The following is a 16,377-nucleotide window of genomic DNA, read 5'->3' on the forward strand; positions in this document are numbered from 1 at the left end:
CATTCAGCAAGTTTATAATTTATTATGTATTTTTTAACGTGTTACCACATTTGACATATTTACCTCTCTGTTAGACAATGTCTGTAAGATTCAAACATAAAATAGATGAGAAGCTGCAGAAGATGAATCCTGCCTTTGAGATAAGTTTCTGTAGGTTATGTGTCAACTTCATCTCTAATGAAGGTTAAATGTTCTTCAACATACTTGAAGAAAGGAGGAAAAATGACTAGGGAGGATTGGGGAGAGCTGAGGCGGTGAATGCTGTCCATCTATAGGGATAGGAGCTTCAGGGACTTTATCTAATCTAAGGCTATCAGCTTTTTCCTCAGACCATCTATCATTTTGTCCTTCTCCTTTTCTTTATACTTGAGAACATCTGTCTGTCAAAACATGCTCACAGTACTGGACACCCTTCTGTGGGCAATCACTACATCTTGCTGCTCCCTTCCTAATGAGATTTTTAAATGCTCAGTTCTGGTAATGCTAATCTGTTAATTCAGGTTGAAGGAAGATTTAATTATGGTATCTTTCTTTACTCCATAATTTGTATTTAAAAAGGTGCTGAGCCCTGCAATTATGGGAGTGAAAAATGTGCACTGTTGCTCAGATTTCTGAGCTTCTGTCCTTGTAAGTGGTTGAGGTGATCCTTCTTCATGAATTACATTCATGTCTGCCTGAACTCTGTAATGCTCTAGAATTTTTGTTTGCACATCTCACTTTTCCCTTTCAAACTGTTCATTCCTCAGTCTTGTTTCTCTGTCCTGCTTTTCTATTGTACCTATAGCTGTCCTTGGTTCCTTGAACTGCCTTTTCATTTTTCTTTCTTATAATCACTCTATCATATTACTTGGTACAGCTTCCTAGTTAAAGCAAATTCTATTTCCTTTCTCTGGTTTCAGAGGAGATCCTCAGCCAGCCTCTTTGGGTTATAACCAGAGTATGTTCTGTTGTCTACACAGCACTGTGTACCAAATGTGATCTATTTTAAACTGCACTTTTCTTAGACAGAGACCGACTCCATTTTGCTGCTGCTATGCCAAATGATGTAATTAGTGTACAATGTAACTTTTGTAGGATGACCAGTATGTATATTTGTTAGAACAACAGGACAGATGGAAGCAAAACTGTGAGGTACACAGATTTAGTACGTGTTGGAAAGCACCTGAATGATAAATACAGATTGCATAAGTTTATTTTAATTCACCAAATAATAAAGTTATAGGAGGAATCACTATCATTTTTAAATAAGTTTCTTCTGATGTTGAACACGTTGATCTCCCTTCTTAAAGCAACTTTATTCCAGAGTCTTGATTGTGAAAACAACTTTGTTCTGGAACCTTAATTGTGCTATCATTGTTTAATGTATTTTGTATTTGTGTTTGTCCCAGGCAGGTTCTTCATCCTTTCCCTTTCTGGATTATCAAGGGCATCGTTCAAAATTCACAGAGACAGTTTCAGACAAGTTCATTTTTATGATCTTGAATTGTAAAGCATGCTATCCTTCTGTATCTTTTCATGTCACTGAATTTAAAAAATGATCAACGGTTCTGCAAGCACCAGCAATCTATGGGTTCATGCCTCTGTCAACATATTCAAAGGACACAATTGCATCCACAGAATAACTAACTCTGTCATGTAGACTATGAACAGCATTTTAGCAATCTTCAAAAGCTCTTAGCTTTGTAGTTGCTTTTGTTTTGCTCTGTTTGCATTCATGTTATAAATCCCTACCTTTAAAATGGATTTAGAAAGTGCTTTTCTAGCACTTAATACTTAAATGGTGAAAGTTAATTTCTCAGGATGTTAAGTTTCTTATACAAGTCGAATTAATTAGTAGAACTAAGGCAGAGTTTGGTATAAGATCTGTAGAATGACAGAAGTAAACATAGAAAATAAGAGTATTGACAAGGCAAACGCAATGGGTGACATAATGAACCAGTTTATTTTCACATAAAGAATGTCTGAATTTTCTCAGTATGGCTGAATGAATATTTTCCTTTCAGGATGGCTGCATATTGCTTGTGCGGGTACTTCAGGCTGGAAATTGCAGTCCTTAATTTTTTTTTTTTTAGAAAACTAGACTTGTTAGCATATTGACCCCATGCCTACTATTAATTCCTAAGCAGATTCTGGCTTTTCTCTGACAACACCTACCATACATGCATATGGGGAGCGAAACATATATAAACATGTTACTTAGAAAACTAATCACTTTATTATGCAGCTCTTGGGATTTCCCCACACGTTCTTGAGTTGTATTGTACTCTTTAGTATTACCCATGTGTATTACCAGGGAGCCTTATGTACATATGATTGTCAATATAAAACTAAACTCTGATACTGAAGGTGTTATCTCCACTTTATGCTGCAAGAAAGCCATGGTTCCAAAAGAGAGCAATGTGTCAGTTTCCTGTCTACATCTTTATGAAAGACTAAGATGTTGTCCCAGGTATTTGCTATTGGACCTTAGACTTGTCATGCTTGGTAAAATATCAGGGTTTCTATTTCTGCTATCTTGATGAAGACTGTTATAGATTCCGAGGGGTGTTGACAATTTTGAAGATTTCCCAGCAAATGGAAAGCATTAGCCTTCTCTAGCTATCAATCAGCTTGATGGTTCTGACTTAAGATACAAGTATCTTGACACCAAAGCACCTGGAGGTTGTGAAATACTATGGATAAGGTTTGTAGCTGACCTTTACTTGGGGTGGGGGAGGAAGGGGAGAAGAGTGCTATAAATACAAAGCTGTGACCCTTGAGAGTCAGATGAGTGAGACTCAAATGGAAGAATGTTACATAGATGAGGGGCTATTAACATCTTTCAACATTTGGGCTGCAGCCTGTGTCTTCCCGTAATTAAAGAGGAAGCTTCTTTCCCCAAACTGCAAGTAACAGTTTCAGGGTAGAGAACATTCTAGTGTGAGATACTGAGAGAGCTGAGGTCTTACCTACCCATTTACTCCTCCTATAATTTGCATTTACAACACTTAGACCACCAAAAGAAATTGCATTTGCAGAATCAAGCCTCTTGACTCTCCGTATTTCCTGTAGATGGAAAAAGGGTGCTGAGATTGGCATTGGAAGCTAAATTGCAATTTAAAAGTGAATTGTCATGAAGTGTTTTTGAAAACTTGTTCTGATAACTCATGAAGATTTTTGGTTGCTAAATAGGATGCATGCAGATCATAGGAATAATATTTTCATAGAATCATTAAGGTTGGAAGAGACCTCCAAGATCATCTGGTCCAACCATCTCCCTACCACCAATGTCACCATGTCCCTAAGCACCAGGTCCAGCCTTTCCTTGACCACCCCTAGGGACAGTGACTCCACCACCTCCTTGGGCAACCTGTTCCAATAACTAACTAGTCTTTCTGAGAAGAAATGTCTCCTTATTTCCAACCTGAACCTCCTCTGGTGCAACTTGAGTCAATTTCCTCTAGTCTTCTCACAGGTAACTAGTGATAGGAGGCTGACCCCCAGCTCCCCACACCTTCCTTTCAGGTAGAGAGCACTAAGGTTTCCCCTGAGCTTCCTCTTCTCTAGACTAAACAACCGCAGTTCAATCAGCTGTTGTTGACTTGTGTTCCAAGGTTTTCTAGGCTTAATAAGAATTGCTTGTAAACTGGTTAAGGATTTATGAAGGAACTTGCATCAGATTAAGTGGATTGATAAACTGATTATAACTGAGTATTTTAGGCAAAACTTGTGCAACAGTTCTGAAATTGAATTTTTATTATTGCCATGTCAGTTCTATTTCTTTATTCAAAATCGCTACAAGCTGGAGCAGCTATAACCCAATACATTTTATTAACCATATTAGCCTCTTTGCTTTCAACAGAGAAATGCTTATTTGCATGATGGCCAAAAGATTCTTCTGTATTGAGGTATAACTTTGTTTTTTACAAGTTCCTGTAAAACTGCCAGTAAGCTTTCAATAAATACAATTGTTTAAATTATGGGTTAATGTCTGCTGCTAGGTGGAGAACACATTAAATTTAATGAAAGATTTTGAAGGTTTGAGTGAAGTACAAGAGTGTTTTGAAAATTTCCAGGTGAGGATAAACACCCTCATCTTGATTGAAATATTTTTTATAACTCCTGTTTCAAATTCTTCCCCATTATCCTCAGATTTCAGACTTTTCCCCTCAACAGTGTGCCATTGACAAAACTGATGTTCATTTTATGAATCTTTGATTTTGATATAACTGCATCTCCTGATAAAGACTCTCTCGAAGTTTTGCTATCTATCTCTATTGCATTTGTCAGCTTTATGGGATGACTCAATTTTCATAAACCGAGGTGCTGAGGAAAGTCACAAAGAAGCTAAGTTTTTGGAATAGTATGTGAGCAATTTTCCTCCTTTTTTTTTGCTGATACTAACTTTACTGCATCTGACAGTTTAAATTAAACACAATGTGAGTAACATTTCTTTTCCACCCTCTAGGTTTACACTGCTTCCATTCACCAGGTAATTGCTGGCTGTACTGTGGTCATAGGCATGATATTTGTCAAATTCCAGACTAGACTGAACCAGAAATGCTGAGTTTTCAAGTTTGAAGCTCTTCTTTTATAAATTGTACTGTAGTCCACGAAAGAATAAACCTAAAATCCTGTAAACTTCTTCAGTCTTCAGAACTCAAAGATCTGAAATGGTCTTATGTCCTTATGTCATTTCTCTATTGAGGAGTGAATGATGCCTGCAGTAGCTAGAACAGAGCATGTAGAGTACTGAATGTTATTTGGAATGCATACTTTACCTCATTTTCCATTTGCTGTGGTATCTGAAGTACGAAGCACTGATAACTGCTGATGACAGCATGCCAGAGGGTGGGTGTCAGTTCTTGGGTTCCAAGTCATGCTTTATAACTCACTTTGTCTAAATTCTCGAGGCCACTTCCTGCATGTAAGGTCTTTCATATGAGACACGAGTAATAATACTACAAGAATAATTAAAGTATGCCTAAGCTGGAAAGGTTGAATTTCATAACTGTTGGGACTCCAATGTTTGCTTCCAATTAAATATCATAAAATAAGAAGGCTCAGTTATTAGACTCATGAAACTGGAGTTATTTAACATTTTCTCTCATCCCAGACTGTTATGAAGCACTGTGGTTCAGTGACCAGAAAACAATTTTTAAGGTAATCTTAGAAACAGATTAACATAGGCTTTAGTGGCACATAAAAGCTTCCTCCCTACTATTTTATTTTCTATTTTAGCTTATTTGTTAACAGTTAAAATTAAATTTCTGAGGTAGGAGAACTTTTACAAAACGGCAAATGGAGAAGAAAATGTTCTTTTATCGTACTTTACATCCAGATCACACTTCTCTTCGTGTCATCTGAAGATGCAGCTGTTCTTTCAGATAGTTGATTCATGCCACCCACAATTAAAATGTCCTTTCTATTTAAAAAATGCTTCTCAGCATGTCTAAAAAGGTTGTCTAAACAATGGCTTGCTCACAGTGAGAGAAAAGCTCTTAATGCTTTATAGAAGACTGATGCAATGACTTGATTAGAAAAATCTGTATATCTGATTTCCAAGTCATGTATTGTCTTGTATCTTGGCAGTTAGTTAAAAACCAGATCTCCTTGCATTGAAGCCAGAGATGGTAAGTTACACTGTAGTTGGGATTTCTGGACTATACGACATTTACAAGTATATTCATAGTGATCTCATTAAACACGACTGTTTCTGTCCAACACTTTCTTATGCCAAATTACTTCTTTTTTATAGGTACTCAGGGATAAGCAGTCCAAAGTTTCTGGTTTTGAGCTTTGATTATCTGTAAAAGGAAGTTGTATTGCTGAGTCCTTTAAGGAAAGCATTGTCACAAGACTTGTTTATTTAGTAGTGGTTAGGCACTTGGAAAATAATGAAAAAATATGCTTTTTTTTGTTCTTTAAAGTTCATGAAAAGACTGAAATGTCACAACTCTTATGACAGCATCTCATTTTCACCTGGCTGCATTCTGGTATTTACCATCCCAGATTAGACACCTAAGTCAAGGTGTCTTGCTGTTCAGACCAGATGATAATTATTGTTTGTGGAGGGAGAGTTATTTCAGTCCCTGCTCAGTGAAATATGGAAACCTGCACTGAAGCAGGAGCCTTGATCAGTAGGTCTGTGATGTGTATTTCCAGGCTTTGGCTCACAGAGGCCATTATTCCCTTCTGAACTACCGGAGCTTCAACTGAAGGATTTTGTATGTTATGGTGTGGAAGTTAGTTCAGTTGGTAGGTAAGAGATTTCTGCCATCTGGGCTGTTTTCCAGCAGTTCAGTAGCTAAAGCAATGGCCAGTCATAGCTTCTGAACTATTTTAAAGCACTGTTCACAATTAAGTGTTGTGAATTTCAAGTAGGGGACTACCTTTTTGCAAGACATCTGAATGGCACTGCTAGTTGGGTTTAGGGTAAAGGTGTCTGTGTTCCTTTTTCTGTGATTTGGTCAGTGTAAGGACACCTGTCAATCCTTCCCATATATTCTTAATTACCCTATGTGTTAAGTGAGTAATAGAACCCTCAGGGCTTGTGGGGTTTGTTGCAGTTTCAAGATGCTTAAGAATTGAGTACCACTGTTCCAAACACTGTTGTGTCTAGATACTTTTGAAAGACCAGAGCACCTGAATTCAGTGAACTTGATCTGGTGCACATGTGGTGCTTAAGCCTAAGCATTTTTGTACTTTGAAAGGGCTAAGCCTTTCATCCCTTTCCCATTATCAGTTCTGTGCACAGATATGCTCAGTGTGATTGTCATCGTATTCCTTAGAGATGGCTGCAAGTGTGTGTGGCAAAGGGCTTATGACATTGATGTGAGTTTTACATGAGGGGTGCTAGCAGCTGAATGCTCTTGTTGTACTTTGAATCCCAATGACTCCACTACTATCATGTTGCATATGGAAGGAAGTTTGTTCCTACAAAAACTATTAAATAATGACTGTTTATCTTGTCTCTTTCCTTATCTTCTGCTTGTTAATAAAAGCACCGCTTGCATGTAGCTTGAATGTTTTCTGAGGGAGGCACCATGGTGGTAAAATCCCTGCCACACTGAAGCCAGTAGAAATTGATTTAGGATTTCACATTTAGCCCAGCATATTTATTAATATTCGTTACTTTGGGAAAAATATGCATCTCATTTAGGAAGACCTATTTGCATGCCAATCTTCATGCCCCTTTTTCCACAGCTATTTTCACCCTCATTCAAAAACAAGATGCCTATAGTCTCATTATACTAAATGTTTGAATTGATCGCTTTCCTATCTTGTAATGTGTAATAGCAACAAAAAAATCCCCCTTCCTGGGAGCTATACTTTGAGGCATACTGCAGGTTGCTGCAGGAAAAATGAATTTGCACTATAAAGGAGTGCATGTTGTGTAGCCATGAAAACAATGGAGATGTCACCTCTTTCTATAAAATATAAAGCAGCCTGGATTTTATCAGGCTTGTCTCCCCATGTCCTGGGGTGGCAATTTCCTGGACTCCTGTGCTTCATGTCTGTCATGAGATTAAGGAAGGAATGAAGAATCACGGTACAAACAAAATCAGCATCTAGCAGGACAAATAGCAATCTATTCAGAGCTCATCACTGTACAATTTAGGATTCATTGCATTTTGCTACTATATTTAATTTAATGAGGGTAGCAGCTGCTCTGCTATTTCTTATAGAAGTCACAATATTATAATGCCACACAGAGGGGCTTTGTTTATTTTTATCAGCACAGAAGACTGTATATTCAGCAAGGAGTATTTCAGGGGAAAAAAATGCCTATGTTAAGAGACTCTTCAATTATTCCCCCAGCTCCATATGACTTCCACTCTTATCTTTCCACTAGTCTTCATTATTCAAAAACTCATTTTACCATTAAATTACAAGAAAATACTTTCCACAGATAATGGAAATAAACAAGTCAGGGACAAGTCAATAAACCATTATGAGGATCACAAACACAATTTTACAAAAATGGCATATGGCCTGCTCAGAGCTACAGTTGTATTGCTTTGGTCTACGATGAGATTAATGATTTAGCAGTTTTTATTTTTTTATTTTTTTTTTTTTTGTTTTACAGAACAGTAACTTCTGAGTTGATTACTGTTTTTTTCCTGAAGCCCTATGAAAGAAGGGTTTGGGCTGGTCAAGTGAAGTCTTAACACGACTAGTGTTTGTTAATTCTCAATAGCTAGCAGAGACTGGTTCTTTCTGGTAATGGTTTAAGGGGCTTAATCAGAAGTTTTGTTCCAAATTTAGAGTAGGGAGACTCTTGCTCTCCATCAACAGAGTTTGGAAGCCTTAAGTTTCAGGGATTCATTTAGCAACAGCTTGGGGTACTAACTTTGACATCAAGCACAGACGAGTATTGGTTCCATTGTGAGAATGACAGTAATAGTGTGAAAGGGGCAAAAATTGACTTTCAGGGCTCTGATAATGTTGTAATTTGGCTTGTGTGTGTGTGTAAGGGGTGAATTTGGATCAAATGGAAACTTTCCTCAAAAGTTTGAGCTAATTAGAATGAAAGACAAATTACGGTGTGAAGTTGAGTGTGATGTTTAATTTAGTGTGAGGTTTGAGGACTTTGTTTTGGTGCCAGATGTTTCTTAATGTGTATTTTATATATAACTTTATATGTAAGAATTATTATATGTACATTTTAAGAACTTAATATTAGGGAAATATGACACTTTCAACATGCTAGACTGTTCTTTTTAAAGTTTTGTATGTTGAAAACTCAAAGTAACTGACAAGTTTGCAGGACACTTTATAGGCCATTAAAGATGCATGTTTTGCTGAAAGTTTGGGTAACTTTTTACATTGTCTAACTTTTTATTAGGTCATAATCTTCAGTATGTATCTTGTGTCAAGAAAGTGTAGAAATATTTCCATACTGTAAAGGGAAAGTATATTCTTCTGACATCAACTTATTTTGTGTACATTGCAATAAAATGTATCAAATGAGCCAAGTCTATTCAGTATGTATGGTTTATAGGACATGGTTAAGGAGTGACTACTTCAAGAAGAATCGTTATAATGAATTGGTGGGCTCACTTACATGAGTAGCTTTTTATCTCAAAAGGAGCACCTGTGGGGACAGGTGTCTGGGCTTTGGTTTGTGTGGTTCAGAGAACCCCATGTGCAGGCTGTTGTGGGCAGATGATTTGAGGCTGAGTGTTTTTGCTTTCCTCTGATTTTTTTTTTTTTTTGTGCTCTTCTGTTGAAGTCATCACAAAACAAGGGGAACTGTTGAACCATCATGATGTTGAAGATGCAGCTTCATATGAGGCCTACGATTGACTCTACTGACTGGAGCAAGCCCAAGCTGGACAGGTAAGTTTGTTGTAACATGTTCTTCAGTCCTGGTCTGTCCAATCCTTGCCTTTGGGGACCTGGCTGACTCATACTGTTTCTTCTCTGTATGCTTACATTTCTTTCCTGTGAAATGGTGAGGGCAGGAGCAGTGTGAAGTGGGGTCTCATTGAGAAGTACTCCAAGGTCCTACCCTAGGCTATGGTCAGAAGGAAAGGAATGGTGGGCCTACAGATTCCCATAGGTGTGAAAATCTGTTACTCAATATGTAGCAAATCTTTTCTGGATTCAGAGTTAGCGGGACTATTTTGTATAAAATAATTGAATAAAGGCATGGGTAAAATATGCTGTTTTTATCATTTAAGTATTGCTTCAGTATTAAATGACAAAACACCTAACTAGAGCATAATAGGGGTTAAACATTTTTTAACATGATTAAAACTTGTGTTGGATGTGTTTCTACTTGCCTCTCCTCTGTTGAGCAAGTCACTGTTCTGATCATTTGTTTAACTGCGGCTTTTTAAGTCTAAAATGGACTATAACACAGACTATCTGACCCCCGGAGTAGTTTCAATTTTGTCTTGAAAATAAATTTCTCCTGTTATGTTCCGTTGTCTTAACCATAATAGCACTTGTTCTCGGATCATAGTTCTTGTAGCTAGTCACATGATCAAGTGAATCTCTTTTGTCCTTGAAATTAAAATGTCAGCATACTCCAAGCTCTCTTCCACTTGTATTACAAATGGTAGTTTGTTTCTTGAATCTGTCCTTTCTGTTTGGAAGTCTTTTTTCTTAATGTGGTTTTATATTGTGGGATTGCACCTCCTGAAAATTTTTTTTATCAGACTTGAGGAATATCCTGAAATTTCTCCAGGCATGTAGCTTACAAAATTGTATGTGACTAGGGCCCAGCAACCTTGTTTGGTAATAGGAAAAAAAACTAACAAGTTCTGAATTAGTATAATTCTATTTGCATGTATAATACATGCAGTTCTAGTTACATACTTCTTATTATGATCATACTTGATGAGAACGGGACTTCATGTAAGGATTTTGCAAGTTTTATGTTTTTTTTTTTTTTTTTTGTGAATTTTTGAACTCTCCAAAAATAAATGCATCAAACTTATTTGAAGCAACTTAAATATCATAAACATGGTTTTCTCTTAAATATTTTTGAAGTCATGCAGGAATCTTTGTGTTATTCTTTGTAAATCTTAGTCTTAAGAGAATTGAATCATTAAACAGTGAGCTTTACACTGCACTGCAAAAGTTAATGGGAGATTTGTAGTTTATAGCAATGGGTTTGCAGGATCAGTAGTCACTCAAGTACTTTTAAATAAGGTCCTAATTACAAATAGAAACATATTGACTGCGTGTAGAAATGTTCATCTCTGCTTGAGTAGAGCATTGATGCTTATTCATTTTGCTTGATAACCATCCTCCCACACTGTTGTCTTACATTAGTGCACTAACAGCATTGCAGTGAGGCTGGCATGTCAGGCCAGTGAAGTATGTTAGGGAGTCTCTATCTTTAATAATGAAATTAAGGACAATTTTTATTAAAGGAACAACTGTTAGAACACACTTTTTTGGGTGATGGAGGAGAGGAGACTTCAGGCATTCTTTGTGTTATTCCCTGAAGGCTATTTGTCAGGGTAATGCTGTCTGCATTCTAGGAGCTGTGAAGATAATCTTCCAAAAGATCAGTACCTTCCAGCACTGGATTTCAAGGAGCAAAAGACTGCAAGCTTTTGTATTAATTTGGTATGTGCTTGTGTAGATGTCTGTATAGGTCAGACTTTCCATGCTGATCGCAGTGTAAGAAGAAATTAGTACTTTTAAATGTGGTAGTGCTTTTACATGTGACAGTTCTTTAACACCTCAGTAGCATTGTCACTTCCTCCTACGCAGTTCTTTCCAGTAGGCAGTGGGTTGATGATCTGTTTTTGCAGTCCTCTGTGAAAGTGAGATTGTTCATAACCAACTGGATACAAATTTCACATAATGAGAAGACAGGACGTCTAAGTAATGATACGTAGTGATACAGCAATGGTGTTCTTTGGAATGGTGGAACTGTATGAAGGACCTACCTGTTGCAGGTTATTGCACGAAGGTTCTGTGGTGTCTTGTACAATTTTGGTCCGTTTTACCAGGCAGGTGACATTTCCTAAGTAATCATTGAGGACTAACAAAGGCTACATTGTGCATCTAAACTGGAAGTCCATTACGTGACTCCTTGTAAAGGACTTGCAGTAGAAATGGCTGGCTGCTCCACTTTGTTTCTTGGCACAGCATAGGTCCAGAGAATGTTAATTGAATCTGCAGTTTATTTTCCATTCCAAGAGGTAAGGGCTGTGATTACAGTGAAAAGAGAAAAGGACAAAGTGAAACACATTAAGCAAAGTTATTAAGAACTGAAATTGGCTGACGTTCTAGTGGGAGATGTGTTTGGTTCTTTACCATGGACTTGAATATTTCCTAGACTTATAGGAGAATTTAAAGATATACAGATTGGAAAAAAAAAAGCATCATATGCCACTGTTATATTTGACTCAGCTAATTGTGAAGAAATTTTAACCAAAATATATCAGTCAGTGGAAGGTCTTTGACATTGTAATTCTCTAACTATTCAATAACATTTATTCATGCAAGTAAGTCCAACTCAGCTGAAACATCTTGCAGTGAATTTAGGTAACATCGCTGTGCTTTTAAAGAAATGAGTTAATTTGACATTTAAAGTGCTATTTCTGTTATGATTAAAGTTTTTGGTGATAACACTGACACTAGTGATTTCATGGGTGTTTTTTTGAGTAATGCTGTTAACACATGTTGACTGAATACTTGCATATCATGTGAAAGATGCTGTAACCTACATGATGAGATGGTGTGTACACACGATTTGATTTGTAGCTTATCCCACGTATTGGTAACTTGGGCTTTGGAAGGAAAAATCTGTTTGCCAAGAAGTGGGGAATATGCTCGGTTTCCCTGTATAAGCTTGGAAAACTGCATTTGGTCTGTTATAACACTGTTTACCTATTCATGCTTAATATGAAATTGTGTAAAACACTAGTTTTACATTTGGCATTCCAGGTAGATTTCAAGACTTGTCTTATGTTTTAATAAACCTTCTGACCTGCTGCTCCCTAACCATTAGGTTTACCCAAATCCTTGGTACTGCTGTTCTGTTTTTCCTATGTGAACCCATCTGCAAATTTGCACACTGTATTAACAGCCACAGTCATGCAGAAATGGAGACATTCTTTGCTCTCTTCCCCTAGGCAAATCAGACACTGAGGTTCTCAGCGTGATCTTTATTTACCCATAGGAAGAATTAACGATGAAATCCTGCTAGCAGGATTTCAATTTCAGCATGGCAAAATGATGGAAAACAAGGAATTGTCTTCCACTGACACCTGCTTTCCTCCTCACACTTTAATTTCTGGAAAAGTAAAATAACAAAACCACTATATTCTTTCCTTCCCATATCACATGAATGGTGGGGAAGAGGGAGTCTGTTTTTGACTTTCAATATCCCATGTAAAAGACTTATCAAGAGTAGGCTCAGCAGTAAACAAAACAGTATGGCTATTCTGGTGGAATGTGCTTAACAGTTGCTTACTATAGGAACTTCTGAGGAAAACCTCTTTACCTGTAATAATTTAGTTTTCTGGTCCTTATAATGCAGCTCTTAAGTAAAATGGCATGCATTTCATAAGATTTTTTTGATCTGAGACTTATAGCATCTGGCTTAGTTCTTACAATTTTATTCTTTCAACTGTAAGTAGAGAGTGTTATTCTTGGGCTGAACATGTTATCCTCTGCACAAGTTTTATAGAGAGTCTCTACAGACATCTAATCATATTCAAATCCATTTTTCTTAAATTTTACTGGATTATTCACTTTATTGAACTATGGCAATTGTAAGTCTCATGAATTTATTTTACAGGACATAAAAATCTAGCCCTTTTAATATCTCTAATATATATTGTAACTTTGTTTCACTGAATTGGTATAGTACTCTGGCTGGCCACCACTTACGTAGTGGGGCTCAGTAGGTTTTCCAGTGTTTTGTAAGTTGTGTGTATAGTTATTGCTTGGTATTGGTGTGGAACTTAATGAGTTTGAAGCAGACAAATACTTTCAAAATAGTTTTGTTATTCTCCCTTTGACATGCTGAAATTTTCCTTTTGTTTTGGTATTTTTGTTTATAAACTACATGTTTTTCATAAGTCTTCATAGGTAATCTGTTTTAATGAAATGTATTCTAGAATAATGCATGAATTCTGTGGCTAGATGTATATATATTTCCACATCTGTACCAATGTGTCTGTTTTCATTGTTTATGCATCTCTATACAGGATGGAAGCAGCAGCTGTGCACTTACAAAGGGGGTAGGCGAGAAAAACAACTGAGGTGGTTGGATAAGTATGTAGGGAGTGGGCGGTTAGGACAGGAAAGGTAAGAAGACAGCAGAATAGATCATGGCTCACTTGCCCATCAGCTGTTGGCTTGTCTTTCCAAACTTAAGTAGAGTTATCTAGAGGGTTAGGTAAAAATTGCTAATTAGTCTGGAACACCATCGGAGTGAAATTGCTCTCTGCAGCATCCTTTAAAACATATCTGTGATAGCCTGAAACATGAAGTGATTTTACATTGTAATTTTACTGATGGAACATCTCAGTAAGGAAGTTCATATAAAAAAATTCTCTTTTGTAGTATTAATTGCTTTCCTTTTATTTCCTGTGTGTCACACTAGGAAGATCTTAGAAAAAGATCTTAAATCTTAGATCTAAGATCTTAGAAATTAAATCTACCAGGTAATCATGGGTACTCATGCTGACTCTTCACCTTTAATAAGGGAAGATGTGTTTAATCTTTCCTGTAAATCAGCTTCTCAGTCTTATCACTCATGTTAATCCTGACAGCAGCTCAAGCAGAATTGGAAGAAGCCAGCTAAGATATTTCATCCGCTTTGCATACTTTTCACTTCTAATGCCCAACAAATACGTTGTTTAAAATAATTAACAGCTTTTGATAACACTTCGCTATGTGTGTTACTAGCAACTTTTACCTTCTATAGGTGTTCTGGTATATTTGTCACTAATCTTCATATTTTTCAACAAGTGCGAAGAATAAAGCAGTAAAACATCAGGAGCAGAGCAAATCTTTGAGCTAACTAGTGTTTTTGGCTTGAATAGACCAAAACCTGCAGTGTAAAGTAGGGAGCAGGGGATGCTTACCTGGTCAAGGAAGAGGTATCTAAACTGAATCATTATTGTAGTAAAATGCATGTCTTTGTGCAGATCTTACTTCCAGAAATCTCAAATTCCCTTTCAGCAATTTCAGAAGTCATGTGCATATTAGCAAAGCTGGCATACCACTAAGAAAATGTGAAATATTCAAAAGTCAGTGCTCTGTAGTGCAGAGTGCTGCTACAGCATTAGCTGTGCTCTAGAAATTGTCAAAGTATCACAGTATAATTTGGTTTGGAAATAACTTTTTTTAGCGTGTTTCAAAAGAGTTAATGGAACCGAGGCTGTGTTTTTGCCTGTTACCGAAGCCTTATGTGTACCATGTACAGAGGAATTTAATGAAAAAGTACTTTCTAGAGAACCGCTTCATAGCTACAAGAATTGTGTATAGAGGTATGCCAATTTCAGTTAGTATCTAGGCCATATCAAATTGACACAGTGCCTTTGGGAGCTTTTTCCCATGTAGTATGCAGTTTTTTGGAAGCTGTACACTGCTGACTCTGAAAGATGCAGTTTGTATCTGTCTTCAATCGTATAAGCAGAAGGACTTGGGCATGACCTTTGAGAGTGATTGCCTTTCTCTTGACATCTTACAAGTGGGACTGTTGAAGTTAGATTTCCTTCAATAAAAAAACAGATGACGGGATTCTCAGCTTCAGGATTCTGTGCTCGCCTCCGTTGGCGTAAAAGCTGTGACCTTTCAGATGCTTCTAAAATGCGGAGGATGTTTTTGTTTATTCAGATAGCAAATCCTAAGCTCGCACATTTATTCCACAGCAGGAGTACATGTGAAAGTGTTCTTGTAAGTGCTATTTCAATTCATTCCTATGAATGCAATGTTAAAGTTCTCGGTTCTGGTTCTTGGCTTCACTACAGCTTCCAGCTACAATTATAAAGAAATTCCTCGCTGGCTGAACTATGCTGAACTATGATCAATGCAAGTGGTAGCTGTGAAAGTTGTAGCACTGAATCTCTGGCAAATCTTTCTCTTCAAATTGTGCAAAGTGTAGAGTGATGGAGGCAAAAGCTGTATACTGAACAGCCAGTTGCTGTGTTTGGCAAGTCTTGCCTCCGGATCACGGGAGTGCTTGAGATTTTAGCTATTCAGGTGTTGATTTTTTTTTGATGCGGAGAAGGCATTCTTTGCAGACTTAAACCTGAGCAGTTCAAATATGTTACAAGCAACTGAAAAAATCTTACAGTGAAGGGAAAGCAAGATCTTAAATATTGTCTTTTAAGTCTGCTCTTTGTGTGCAAACAAACCTGAAGCAACAATCAAGGCCGCTGTTACCTTGGAAGCTGGCAGGGCATTACCAGAAGCTCTGGTCTTGGCTACATAAATGTACATTACTGTGACCTTTCTTTTATGAGGTACTCTTACAAATGCTTATAAGAAATGCTGATTACAAGACAAGATGTAAAGGGATCTTGCAAACTTCAGTGGTGTGTAGGCATGGCTTGAATCTGAAGTTTTAGTTATTAAAAAAAAAAATCTGAAATAACTTATTCTATATAAATATCCAAGGAGGTCAGGTAATCTGCTTAATACATTTGCTGAGTTTGAAAGTTACCACCTGTTAGCAGTACAATAATGCCTAAATACTACATCAAATTTCCTTGTAAGACGTAGAGCATCTGTAGGAAAAACTTGATGCTTCGGTAGCATGTGGTGAAGATGAGTAGGAGTTTATCTGTCTGTCTAAATGTGGAAAAACATGCTGGCCAGCTCATTTTTCTTGATTTAGCCTTAGTATTAAAAGAAATCTGGTTTGCATTATGAAGCTTCTGATTAAAAAAAAAGCCAGAATGGCATGATGTTAAA

At 37.0% G+C, this 16,377-nt stretch overlaps 1 long non-coding RNA gene across 2 annotated transcripts in view; it reads left to right on the forward strand.

The window, feature by feature from the left end:
• LOC118166481 overlaps positions 1–16,377 on the forward strand; it is a 43,831-nt gene that overhangs the window by 16,016 nt on the left and 11,438 nt on the right. For both annotated transcript variants that reach the window (XR_004750521.1, XR_004750520.1), the window contains exon 2: positions 9,215–9,321. This is a non-coding gene — a long non-coding RNA (uncharacterized LOC118166481). The remainder of the gene's footprint in view (positions 1–9,214; positions 9,322–16,377) is intronic.

Source organism: Oxyura jamaicensis, chromosome 4 (genome assembly GCF_011077185.1).
Source record: "Oxyura jamaicensis isolate SHBP4307 breed ruddy duck chromosome 4, BPBGC_Ojam_1.0, whole genome shotgun sequence".
NCBI lineage: Eukaryota > Metazoa > Chordata > Aves > Anseriformes > Anatidae > Oxyura > Oxyura jamaicensis.